Consider the following 14,789-nt stretch of genomic DNA (forward strand, 5'->3'; position numbering starts at 1 on the left):
TAGAAATAATTATGCATATATATATAAGATTAACTTATCTTACAAGCGAGCATATATAGACAATTATATGGAGATCTGAATTATCGGGACTAGAGCCCGTCTATTCGATTACATGGACGAACATCAGTAATGGCCCCTAGCTACACTAAATTGTCCTATGTCATCTATAGCTTCCGTCCTCAGAAAGGTCGCAAGCTCCTCTGCAACAGCAATCGCGCGTTGCTCTGGTAGGACCTTCTCCCTCATGGCCGTGTACTATATAAGAAGAGGAGATGAATATGAATATCAATCATGATAACAAAGAATCACGGGTAAAAATAGAGGTGTGAATGTTCATTGCTTACGTCGAATCTGTGATCCTTATGCTCAGAGGTAAACGTGTGAATGGTCTCGCAAACATAGTATCCGCATAGATGCGTCCCCCGTGGCTGCTGGTCGCACTTTACGAGAATATAATATATATAATCAAAATATGAATCTAGCATCATAAATGTATTGAAAATAGAAGTATATCATACTACTACTTACCTGAGCCGCTCTAAAGGTCAGCTTCTCAGGCTCGATACCGGGAGTCACGCACTTGAACCGCTTCCAAACCCTGCCCGACAAGGATAATGATTTGCTAAGTTTTTCATTAATTCATATATTAGAAAATCATCGAAAGAGACTGATAGAGCGCAAGAATGATTGAAATTACCCTTGGAGCATGTCCTGCAGGCTTTGAAACTTTCCCAAGGGTCTCGATAATGGGTCGAAGGCATCAACTCTTCCCTTATCAATTTGAATGTCCAACAGAATCCAATGGAAGCTGCACATGTATATATATATATATATATATATATATATATATATGTGTGTGTGTGTGTGTGTGTGTGTGTGTGTGTGTGTGTGTGTGTGTGTGTGTGTGTCAGTAACTTATCAATTGCACTTATAAGTGAATGGACACAACAGAGTAAAGACCCTCATCTGAAGTTGTATGGAAACAGTATGTGGTCACAGAAATTTTGATCTGTTAGAAACCTTAGAAGGTTTTCCTCCGTCTCCTTGGGTTTATCAGTTAGCGTCGCTATATGTATTTTATCTGGGTCAGTAAACCCAATATTTAGGATGTTCTTACTTTTACAATCCAGAATCTTCATTCTGCATAATAGAGTACAAGTTATATATAGACAATGAATTGAAATAACTAAACAAGTTATATGTAGACAACGAATTGAAAAACTTACACACAATAGCATCTCATAAGCGATTTGTCGAGGGCGTCGCCATTGTACATCTGGAAGAGTTCATCAAAGTCGATATGGATTTCTTCGGGGCGGTCGTAGTACTCCCGTGGGACACTCACCACGATCATCGTACTCCCATTCTTTGATTCACTTAAGTACCATGTATGCAAGTAATGCATATTTGTTGGAAGATCATCTTTGCTGACCAAAGGCGCTCCCATGACAAACTGTGGCTTAGGGGCTACCACAGCCTTGGGTAACCTGTCATCTTGGGAAGCCAGAATGTCTTCAACCGGGATACCCCATTCATCCGCCCACTTCTTTGCTAATTCCAAATCTTGCCCCTGCACCGGAGGGGGGACATTCTCGGGTAACACCCTGAGGGGTGGGATCGACTGTTTGGCCTGTTGTCCAAGCTGAGGAACGTCTGATTTTTTCTTGCTTGTAGTTGAACTTGATTTGCTCCCACTTACACTTGCACGTGATCTGCTCTTTTTCACTTCCTTCTGCAATGTGCATGTATAGTCATCAGGCTTATGGTGTAAGTCATACTGTGATGGAAGGTTCGTGAAGTATTTTGCAAATGCTATTTGCTTCTCGGTGTATTCCTGGTGGGGCTCGGGTTCCTTCTTTTTCATCTGCGCATCATGATGTTCCTTTGCTATCCTGGCGTTTTCCTTGGGGGTACGATCATAACGTCTGATAGGAAGATTAGCATGAGGTACCTTTGGGAGGGGCGACTGTTTGCGCTTTGGGGGGCTCCGTGGCTTAAAATCGTCAGCAGAGCGTTCTTTCTGGCACGCTTCCGCTTAGTATCCGGAGCGGGCGGCAGCAGAGACGGACGACCCAAGTCCGGCGGTGGTGATCGAGATGGACTCGTGTTGTGCTGGCCGACATCATGTGGAGGGCTTGGAGGTAATGAAGGTGTAGGTGACCTGCGACGACTCGGAGGCGGTGTTGTCCTTGGGGCCGAGCCTGGAAACTTGATGTAGTTCTTGTCCCATAGGATGAGTCCACCCAGTACTTCTCCGAGTGTCCTCTCATCTTCGGGTCCAGCTATGTCGAGCTCCATATCATGAAACCCTGCCATGATTTCATCCACCCCGACTTTAGCAAAGCCAGCTGGAATCTCACGGCCATGCCAGCGTGCATCAGGACCAGAAGGTAAAGCTTGTCCGACGACCACCTTCATGGATATGTTCTTGAATTTCTGATGGAGTTCACATGATGTTGACTCCTTGATTCCATCCACGGGGTAGCCGGGACCACCCTCTATCATTCTTCGTGAATCATCGGGCGGGGCCTCAGATTCAGCCACGCTGCTTTTCCGCTTAGATGGGGCGCCGGTAATATCAAGTGCAGGATCTTCCTGGCGTGCTACTCCTCTAAGCTCATCAATCGGCTTTTGTTGCTCGTTAATCATGGCAAGCAACTGGTTGAACTTGTCATTCTCCTCATCCTGCTGCCGCTTCTTTGCTCTCTCTCGGCTTGTGTAAGTGTCTTGGTCTCTGGCAAACCCAAGCCACCACGGGTAAGAAGGACTGAAGCCTCGCGTTCGTCCTCCATGTTCGTCATTGCCGAGGACCAGTGTGAGAAAATCTTTCTCTCTATCTGCAGTGAACTTTCTTTTTCCCTCCTTAATTTCTTGCACTATCCTTTTCAATTCTCCCTGGGTATTCTAAGACCGTCACTGCAGATGAGGTCCCCTGTTTCTTCGTCATACGAACCACCATGCGCAAGGAACCAATTTCTTGCTCTCAATTCCCACTCATCACGGAGTGGTTCAGGTACGATGCCTTTAGCTAGCAGATCTTGCTCTTTCTTATCCCACTTTGGGATGGCAGTCTCATAGCCCCCTGGCCCCAGCTTGTGGTGATATTTCTTCTTGTCAGCATTTATCTTGTTCTTTTCTGCTAATGCCTCGGCATCTTCTGACTCCTTGTACTCTTGAAATGCCTTCCAGTGATTCGCCTGCTTGGCTAGATACCCCTCGAATACTGGCACTTTCTTTGTCTTCAGATAGTTTTTCCATAGCTTCTTCTTCCAGCTACGGAACAGTTCGGCCATCTTCTTTAGAGTCCACTGCTTGACTTTGGCCCTCAGTTTGTCTGCGGTGTCTTCATTATCACATTTTGGCTGGTTGACATGTGACATGAGATCATTCCAAAGATTATCTTTGTACCTTTCGGCGACATAGGCACTATCGGCTGCCCCTTTGCGCTTGTTCCACTCCCGAACGCTGATCGGGACGTGATCCCTAACGAGAACTCCGCATTGCTTCTTGAATGTGTCAGCAGCATTCTTAGGAAGCTTGGGTTCGCCCTTAGGCAATATCACCTCAAAGGTGTAATGCGTCCGTGCATCCAACTTTTTGGTCGGGCCTCGTTTCGTAGCTTTGTTCGATGTGGAGGCCTAAGAGGGAGAAACATTCGTCAAATGAATGTATATGTATACAATATAGAGCTATCTCCAATACTTTTCACATATTACAAGTGATTGTCGAACTTCATATGTATACCTCGCCGGACTTTATTATTTCTCCACCGGCTTCTCCATCAGTGGAGCTATCACCTTCTCCGTCATTGGACCTATCTCCTGCCCCATTGGCTTCATCTTCGTGTCCGTCGACCTCCATTCCATATCCGGAGGGGTTTAGATATGATGACGGAGATTCAGCTGGTTCAACGTCGGGGCCGTCTTTGATTATATCTTCGAGAAGTTCTTCCTCTTCGTGGTTCCTGATATGTGGATCCATAGTTCTGCAAAAAACGGACATTTGATTAACTGATAAACTAACAAACTATATAAGAGCGGTTGGAAACTTCGAAGTGTCGTTTTATATAGGAGGACCTTTAGTCCCGGGTCTTAACTAGAACCTAGACTCTAAAATATGTCTAACGGATTCTCTTAACCTTTAAGAATTTAACAAAATGGCGACATTCTAGATGTGTAGAAAATGATCCTATTTTTCCTGATCTCATCTACCCTTCTATATGCCACATTATTCTATCAGGAACTCCGTTCCAAAACAACTTTAGTCCCGGGTCGTGGCTCCACCCGGGACTCCTAGATTTCTGCATAGTATTCAAAGTAGGAGTACTTTTCCAATTTGAGCATTCAATGAGCAAAACCAAATCGTAAAATAAAGTAGTATTCAAATTAGCATGCATTCAATTATAAGCAAATACATCATCTCTTTTGTCCGTACATCGTCGAATATTATCACTAATACTCCTCGAATACTATCATACATATAGCATCACTGATACATCTAGAACCGTAGCGACCGACGGGAATCATCGCGGGCGGTGGACACCCAAAGAGAAGGAACCATCACAGGATCATAGCTCCAGTGAGATTCCCGAAGAACCTGCCAGGTATGCTCGAACCTGCCCTCCAACGCAACCATGTAGCGACGGACGTGCTCATCCTCCTCGCTGACATGGTGACGTACCACCTCCGCGGTGTCCGGAAGCCTCGGCACCGTCACTGGCCCATGCGACCGCCACCAAACAAGGATCGGGTCAACAACAGGTTGGCTCCTCACCAACCTACGCCCCCCGGAAGTTAGCACCTCCCAATACCAGCCGGGTGGAGCCCAGTCCCGGACAGGGCCTCTCTGATCAAGCAGGTGTCCTCCGCCGAGTCGACGACGAGGATGCGGGATAGGCATCGTAAAATGAACTAAAAAATAAACTAGTTCTATTAATTTTCTTGCTAAAAATAAACTATTAACACTTAAGCATATACAATAGCAAAATTAAACTATTAACACTTAAGCATATACAATAGCAAAATTAAGCAATAATCTAAGAAACACTATTAACACTTAAGCATATACACTATACAATAGCAAAATTAAATGACAAAAAATATATTTCTTCTTCTTGTAACCCTAACCTAATTTTTCCTCTTCTTCTATTTCTCCTCTTCTTCTACTTCTACTTCTCCTCTTCTTCTACTACTTCTCCTCTTCTCTTCTTCTGCTTCTCCTCTCCTTCTCCTTTTTCTTCTTTTCTTCTCCTTTTTCTTCTTTTCTTCTCCTTCCCTTTTTCTTCTTTTCTTCTCATTTTTCTTCTTTTCTTCTCCTTTTTCTTCCTTTTTTCTCCTTTTTCTTCCTTTCTTCTCCTTTTTCATCCTTTCTTCTCCTTTTTCTTCCTTTCTTCTCCTTTTTCTTCCTTTCTTCCCTTTTTCTTCTTTTCTTCTCCTTTTTCTTCTTTTCTTCTCCTTTTTCTTCTTTTCTTCTACTGGCCGGAGTGTTGGGGAGGAGGGGGCGGGGGGCTTACCGGCCGGAGGTGTCGACGGCGCGCGGTGAGGAGGACGGCGGCGCGCGGCGAGGAGGGCGGCGCGCGGCGAGGAGGATGGCAGCGGGGTGAAGAGGACCACGGCGACGGCGAGGAGGACGGCAGGCGGCGGCGAGGAGGACGGCGGGCAGCCTGACGGCGTCGTCGAGGTCGTCGGTGTGCCGCGCCAGGCAGGAGAACGAGAGGAAGAAGAAGAGAAACGAACGATTTGGGTTGGAATTTTTCTTACTCCCGCTTATATAAGTGGATCTTTAGTCCCGGTTCGGGGCTCGAACCGGGACTAAAGACCCCCTTTAGTCCCGGGTGGAGCCACGACCCGGAACTAAAGGCCCTTTTTCGGCAGACCAGAAGGCGGGAAGCAGGGGCCTTTAGTCCCGGTGCGGAGCTCCAACCGGGACCAAAGGGGGTCTTTAGTCCCGGTTGGAGCCACGCACCGGGACTAAAGCCCCTCCTCGGCACGCAGCAGGCGAGGGGCTTTAGTCCCGGGTCGTGGCTCCACCCGGGACTAAAGCCCCTCCTCGCTGCACGATAAGTTTAGTTCCACCTCGCCCAGCGAGGGGGACTAACACTTGTTTATAAGCCCCGTCGTAGCTACTCCATCGAGCTCCTCTCTAAAGCAGGCTTACGGGCCAAAACTGACTGTAAATTAAAAAATTGAAACTATATTTGAAATTGTGGAGAAAATTAAACCTGAATTCAAAGTGAGGTCACTTTGAATTTGGGTTTAATTTTCTTTACAAATTCTCATATAGTTTCAATATTTTTCTATTTTCAAAATTAACTATTTTGTTATTTTCAACTAAAACTATGTTTATTAAAATTCTTTTTGCATATTTGAGAATTTGACAAAACTATGATAACGAAAAGTGTTTGAAATTGAATAAATAATTCAAAACTATTTTCTATTTTCAAAAGTAATTATTTTGACTATCCAAACTATTAACTATTTTGTTATTTTCAATTAAAAACTATGTTTATTAAAATTCTTTTTGCATATTTGAGAATTTGACAAAACTATGATAATGAAAAGTGTTTGAAATTGAATAAATAATTCAAAACTATTTTCTATTTTCCAAAGTAATTATTTTGACTATCCAAACTATTAACTATTTTGTTATTTTCAATTAAAAACTATGTTTATCAAAATTCTTTTTGCATATTTGAGAATTTGACAAAACTATGATAATGAAAAGTGTTTGAAATTGAATAAATAATGCAAAACTATTTTCTATTTTCAAAAGTAATTATTTTGACTATCCAAACTATTAACTATTTTTTTATTTTCAATTGAAAAGTGTTTGAAATTCAAAAGCACTACAAATGAACTCTGAAAATGTTGAAAGTTAGCATGCTATCATCATTTCACCCACATAGCATGTATTAAAAAGTTGAGAGGGCTACGACAAAAACTGGATGCACTTCGTGTACAAAACGGACAGTCTCTCTCGAAGTATCAGGGTTTTGAACGAGAAATCATCTCTTACAAAGGGATTTCATTTTTTTGAACTTATTTGAACTCCATACTTTTTGTGTGTTCAAAATGCACCATTCAAAGGCACATCACAAAATTTCAACAATTTTTGACTTCATTTGGTATTCTTCGTGCATTTACTTTTTTTTTTGAGCTAGTTGACCCTGAAATTGAAAAGCACTACAAATGAACTCTGAAAATGTTGAAAGTTGGCATGCTATCATCATTTCACGCACATAACATGTGTTAAAAAGTTGAGAGGGCTACGACAAAAACTGGATGCACTTCGTGTACAAAACGGATAATCTCTCTCGAAGTATGAGGGTTTCGAACGAGAACTCATCTCTTACAAAGGGATTTCATTTTTTTGAACTTATTTAAACTCGATACTTTTTGTATGTTAAAAATGCACCATTCAAAGGTACATCACAAAATTTCAACAATTTCTGACTACATTTGGTATTCTTCGTGCATTTACTTATTTTTTTTGAGCTAGTTGACCCTCAAAATGAAAAAGCACTACAAATGAACTCATAAAATGTTGAAAGTTGGCATGCAATCATCATTTCACCCACATAGAATGTGTTAAAAATTTGAGAGGGCTACGACAAAAACTGGATGCACTTCGTGTACAAAATGGACAATCTCTCTCGAAGTATCAGCGTTTCGAACGACGACTCATCTCTTATAAAGGGATTTCATTTTTTTGAACTTATTTAAACTCCATACTTTTTGTGTGTTCAAAATGCACCATTCAAAGGCACATCGCAAAATTTCAACAATTTTTGACTTCATTTGGTATTCTTCGTGCATTTACTTTTTTTTTTTGAGCTAGTTGACCCTGAAATTGAAAAGCACTACAAATGAACTCTGAAAATGTTGAAAGTTGGCATGCCATCATCATTTCACCCACATAGCATGTGTTAAAAAGTTGAAAGGGCTACAACAAAAACTGGATGCACTTCGTGTACAAAACGGACAATCTCTCTCGAAGTATCAGCGTTTCGAACGAGAACACATCGCTTACAAAGGTTTGTTAAAATTCTTTTTGCGTTATTTGAGAATTTGGCAAAACTATGAAAATGAAAAGTGTTTGAAATTTAGTACATTCCATACATGCATTACATAAAAGGTTTAATACATTATTACATTATTGCACCAATATTCCTATCTATTATTTCTGTTTTCTTCTTGGTCATAGCCATGGAGAATCTTCATCATTCAGTAGGATGCTTGGGTCAGTTTTCACTTTGAAGGGCGGAATTTCATGAAACTTATTATAATCTTCTGACATGTCTGTCTTGTCATCTACTCCCACGATGTTTCTTTTCCCTGAAAGAACTATGTGGCGTTTTGGCTCATCGGACGATATCTTCTTTTGATGATTTCTTTTTCTCGTTAATGTAGACATGTCCTTCACATAGAAAACCTGAGCGACATCATTGGCTAGGAGAAATGGTTCGTCCATGTATGCAAGATTGTTGAGATCCACTGTTGTCATGCCGTACTTTTGGTCTACAACTACCCCGCCTCCTGTCAGCTTCACCCATTTGCACTGAAACAAAGGGATCTTAAAAGTAGGTCCATAGTCAAGTTCGCATATCTCCTCTATGTACCCGTAATATGTTTCCAAACAGTGCCCATTCTCGTCTGTTGCATCAAAGCGGACACCACTATTTTGGTTGGTGCTCTTTTTATCTTGGGCAACCGTGTAAAATGTATTCCCATTTATCTCATACCCTTGAAAAGTACATATAGTCGAAGATGATGGCCTGGCCAAACAGTACAGCTGATCTCCAACGGTGTCGTCATTCATGAGGTGTGTCTGCAACCAACTGCCGAAAGTCTTCTCGTGTTCCCCTTTAATCCAAGTTTCAGCCTTCCCCGGGTTTTCAGAGTGTACAATATTCTTGTGTCTCACGATATACGGAGCCACCACGATGGAATTGTGTAGAACTGTGTAGTGTGCTTGAGAGAAAGAATGCCCGTCCATACATACTTTTCTTTCCTTTCTAGTGTGCCTTTTCCTGTCGGCCTACCCTCATACCGAGATTCTGGAACACCAATCGGCTTAGGGTCAGGAAGAAAGTCCACACAAAACTCAATGACCTCCTCTGTTCCATAGCCCTTGGAGATGCTTCCTTCTGGCCTAGCACGGTTACGAACATATTTCTTTAAGACTCCCATGAACCTCTCGAAGGGGAACATATTGTGTAGAAACACAGGACCGAGAATTCTAATCTTTTCGACTAGGTGAACTAGAAGGTGTGTCATTATATTGAAGAAGGATGGTAGGAACAACAAATCAAAGCTGAGCAGACATTGGACCACATCAATCTGTAATCCTGATAGACTTTCTCGATCGATTACCTTCTGAGAAATTGCATTGAGGAATGCACATACCTTCACAATTGCCAAGCGAACATTTTCCGGTAGAATTCCCCTCAATGCAACCGGAAGCAATTGCGTCATAAGCACGTGGCAGTCATGAGACTTTAGGTTTTGGAATTTTTTGTCTTTCACATTTACGATTCCCTTTATATTCGACGAGAAGCCAGTCGGGACCTTGATACTGAAAAGGACTTCAAAGAAGATTTCCTTCTCTTCCTTAGTACGAGCGTAGCTGGCACGCCCTTGAAACTGCCCTGGATGCATGACATCTCTTCCTTTATGACTTTCCTGGTCCTCCCGTGCTTCCGGTGTATCTTTTGACTTCCCATACAAACCCAGGAAGCCTAGAATATTCACGCAGAGATTCTTCGTCAGGTGCATCACGTCGATTGCCGAGCGGACCTCATGGACTTCCCAGTAGGGTAGCTCCCAAAATATAGATTTCTTATTCCACATGGGTACGCGCTTATCGGGGCCGTTAGGAACAGGTTGGCTTCGAGGACCCTTTCCAAAGATTACTTTTAAATCTTTGACCATATGAAATACTTCAGCACCAGTACGGATGACAGGCTTCCCCCGGGGTTCTACCTTGCCATTGAAATGCTTGCCTTTTTTTCTTTAAGGGATGCTTGGGCGGAAGAAAACGACGATTGTACGGGTACACATTCTTCCTACATTTGTCCAGATATATACTTTCTGTCTGATCCAAACAGTGCGTGCATGCATTGTATCCCTTGTTTGACTGTCCTGAAATGTTACTAAGAGCAGGCCAATCATTGATGGTTATGAAAAGCAACGCTCGAAGGTCAAATTCCTCTTGTTTGTGCTCGTCCCACACACGTACACCTGGTTCGGCCCACAGCTGTAAAAGTTCATCAACTAATGGCCTTAGGTACACATCAATATCGTTGCCGGGTTGCTTTGGACCTTGGATAAGCACTCGCATCATACAACCAAGGAGGAAGGTTGCAGATACATAGAGTAACGGGCCAGGTGCTGTGACTGCAACTCTGCTCCCCAAAAGGATTCATGTCATCTGTACTCAGACCTAACCATAAGTTCCTTGCGTCAGCTGCAAATCTCGGGAACTCTCTCTCGATTTTTCTCCACTGCCGACCATCAGCGGTGTGCCTCAACTTATCGTCTTTCATACGATCTTCCATGTGCCATCGCAACAACTTCGCATGATCTTTATTTCTGAACAGACGTTTCAACCGTGGTATTATAGGAGCATACCACATCACCTTGGCAGGAACCCTCTTCCTGGGTGGCTCGCCCTCAATATCCCCAGGGTCATCTTTTCTGATCTTATACCGCAATGCAGTGCATACCGGGCATTTATCCATATTCTCGTACTTCTCACCGCGGTAGAGGATGCAGTCATTAGGGCATGCATGTATCTTCTGCACGTCTAATCCTAGAGGGCAGACAAGCTCCTTTGCTTCGTACGTGCTGGCGGGTAATTCGTTCTTTCTAGGAAGCATCTTCTTCATCAGTACCAGCAACTTTTCGAATGACGAGTCAGTCACACCGGTCTCTGCCTTCCACTTCAGCAATTCCAGTGTGCTACCCAGCTTCTTCTGGCCATCTTCACAAGTTGGGTACAACAATTTGTTGTGGTCCTGTAACATCTGCTCGAACTACAACCTCTCTTTTTCTGTTTCGCAACCTCGTCGTGCATCAGAAATGACCCGGCCAAGATCATCAGCGGGCTCATCTAGCTCCCGTTCTTCATCCTGATCTTCTTCTTCATTGTCTTCCATTGCGGTATCAGCATACTCAGGGAACATAGATCGATAGTTGTCATCATCGTTCTCTTCTTCTTCATCGTCGTCTTCCATTATAACCCCTCTTTCTCCGTGCTTTGTCCAAACATTATAGCCCGACATAAAACCGGACCGAAGCAGGTGGCTCTGAATGACTCTTGAGGAAGTGTAATCCTTCTCATTCCGACATTCAACACATGGACAAAACATATAGCCACCACCATGCTTGTTCGCATCGGCTGCATCTCGAAAAGAATGCACGCCTTCTCTGTAAGCGGCTGTGCGTCGATCACCGTACATCCGTGGATGGCTCATCTGTGTTATACGACAGTATATCAAATACAATCACGATCCTAAAAATGAGTACCGCATGGTCTAAACGAGGAAATATAGTTGCTAACCTTTTAGAATAAGTAGAAATAAAGAGGAAGAGGTTTAAGCGTGGCTCGGGCATCTCATATCGTAGTTGGGTTCGGTGAACTGAAGCGGCATCGCTCTAACACACATTTCAACAAACACCTCTAGTGCATAAAAAAAGTAGAGAGCTAGCACACACCCACAATCCTCCATCCAAGAAAAATGCAAGGAAGACGGGAGAGGGGGGCTGTGCTATATATAGGCAGAGGACTTTAGTCCTGGTTTGAGACACAAACCGGGACTAAAGGTGACGCACATGTGGGCTGCACCCCGGGTAGCCCTTTAGTCCCGGTTTGGGACACAAACCAGGACTAAAGGATCCTTACAGGGCGGGACTAAAGCCTCGAGGGAGACATTGCGATTTGGGGCGACGTGGCCAGGCCTTTAGTCCCGGCCCAGAGGAAGGCCGGGACTAAAGGGTCCCGGCCAAAGGCCCGTTTTCCACTAGTGGCCTAGACCAATTTATATATGTCTAATTTATTTTTGTGTCATTATAGTTTCCAAATTTGAATGTTTTAGCCCTTTCTAACTCACCACAAGAAATCTGTTAATGCATGACGGATTTCGGATGACAGTTTCGGAATCCGTCATTATCGGCTTAATCCAATTTCTTAGTGCTACTAGATAACTGTAGAAGTTGCTTCTTGTTTCTCAACGCATAGCTATCTTGTGCATTGAACATATGATAACTGAATGAAGCTTGTGTGTATGATAATTGAATGAATCTTGTATTATAATTGTATGATAATTTATTTATCTTCATAATTTCATAAAGGGTCACTGGACATATGATAATTGAATGAATCTTTTGCACTGCAGTATGTATGGTATCCATTTGTCTGACAAGTTTTTTTTTCTTCTATTTCTTATTTAAATATGCTAGGTAAGATATCGTATCAGGATACTTGGTGCTGCCGATCACAATTCGCACAACATGATAATCTCCATCAGGAAGACCGATGACAAGAAAACAAGTTGAATAGTTTAAATGTTCTGTTTGTGTGAAAAGATTGTAGTGCTTCCTAATTTGTTGATTAATATATTTTGGAAATATATGTTGTAAATTATCATTTCGTGGCGGATTTTGTAAACTTCTATGTTCTACATACTTGCGGATTACAATATATTGATTCATATGTGCATGTATGACACTTAATACCTTCTCTTGCCAAAATTGGCATTATGATTTGTGTAATGCATTATTCTTAAAAATGTACCTGAAAATTGGGCTGAAAAAAATAGGCTAACGAGACGAAATAAATTTAAATTCTGCCAATCTCTATGAGGATTTCTGTGACAAAAATCAGTGTCCATGTAGGTTGCCATGTCATTCCTGTTGGTTAATTGGAAATCCGACATGGCATCGATACATGACGGCTTGTTCCGTCATGAAGGTTTGGGGCTTGGGCGGGCCTCTGGTAGAGCCATGACGGACAAGATCCATCATGGACGACCCTATGTGAAATTATGACGCGTGATACATGACAGATTTAAAATCCGTCATGTATGGCAACCCATGATAGTTTTCGTATGACCTATGACGGATTAATACCGTCATGTATTAACAGATTTCTTGTAGTGACTTCATTTGCTACTTTTCATGGTATCATGCATTTCGACCACATATATATACAAAAAGTCTTCAATTCAAGTAAGTTCAAAAGAATGAAATCCCTTTTGTAACAAATCTGTTACTGATGATTACTTGGGAGATGAGGTAAGAAAAGAACAATATAAATATGTGCACGGGAAGCCTCTCGTCAAACCTGGTCATCCTCATCTAACAACGATGATGCACAAATTGCATGAGTGGTATATGAAAACCTCGAGGGAGTCTGAGAAAGACGCTATGTATGTGGCAGTGAAACCAGAGCATGAATTCATTGGACTTTCCTTGATTCCTATTCAATTTAAGGAGTTATTTCAGTTATACAATCAAATGGCCCTCGACAAACAACTCATGACTTCTTACTATCTGTAAGTCTCTAGCTCAGTTCGTTCATTGCATGTATATATAATTATCCTCACTATATATATTATGCAGATTGAAGATCGTCGAATTAAAAGAAGCAGGAATCGTCGACGTTGGGTTCATTAGCCCAGATGCCGTAAATGAATTGACGGTACAAGACTCAATCAAAGAGACCGAGGAAAACTTGCTAAACTCGTTCCTTATACATCAAAACAAAAGGAAAATAATCTTTCCTTACAACTTCAAGTGAGTGTTGTTGTCTTTTCTGTATACCCGGTTTCGCTTACTCGAGGTTAAGTAATGTAGTTGATGAGTTATATATGGGTGCACAGATGCCGGTTTATTCTGTTATCCATTGACGTTGGCAGAGCATTAGTATTTGTCTTAGAATTGAGACGTAAAGCCGAAGAGGATTATGCGGACATGAGTGAAATGCTCAAGCAGTATGTCCAGTCAATACCGGGACCATATCGGCATGTAACTTTCGTTCATGGGCTAATATCAAGTAATCATTTTCTTTGCCTGACAGAGTTTGGTTCGCTAATAAGGTTCCCGGTCTAAACAAAGAGTTGCGATTTACGCACCCCAATGTAAGTAGTACTAGCTAGTTCCGCGCATCTCTAATTGATTCAAATATATCATTACCATGCTTGCTTATCAGTTTGATTGAACTCTATTCTCGTAAAGTATATGTACCAGAAATAAGGCAATGTTTTATGTAGATACTACGTATGCGAGTTCATTCGTCACTCGACCTCTAAGCGATGCTTCTCTAAGGAACTATTTGAAGTACGTAAATAATATTCACAATTTTACATTACCATCAATTGTGTTGAGTTTTATTCATATATATGCATGTATTGACCCCCTTCTTTAAATTAGGTTTCCGAGATGCGGGATCAACTCCTACCATATGATTGCATACGAGCAATTCAAGAGGAATTGGCGGGATTCTTTCTTGACCATGTAATGCCTAAAGATGTAGAATACCGTGTGGGTTTGTGATTGGATCTTAACTAGATGATGTTAGGGATTGTAGAAGATGTTATATTGTATATATATGTTAAGGATTGTAAATGGTTTCCTTCATTTTTTTATTAGCTAGCATTAAGTTCTTTCTATATGTATAGTAGCCAGCGTCGACCAAGCACAGAGAAAGAGATGCCACTTCTCTCTATTAGCTAGCTAACACAATATGAAACCATTAAATTAATCCTCCAAAAGCCCCCAAACCCTCCCATT

The sequence above is a fragment of the Hordeum vulgare genome, chromosome 3H, assembly GCF_904849725.1.
Source record: "Hordeum vulgare subsp. vulgare chromosome 3H, MorexV3_pseudomolecules_assembly, whole genome shotgun sequence".
In the NCBI taxonomy this organism is placed as follows: domain Eukaryota; kingdom Viridiplantae; phylum Streptophyta; class Magnoliopsida; order Poales; family Poaceae; genus Hordeum; species Hordeum vulgare.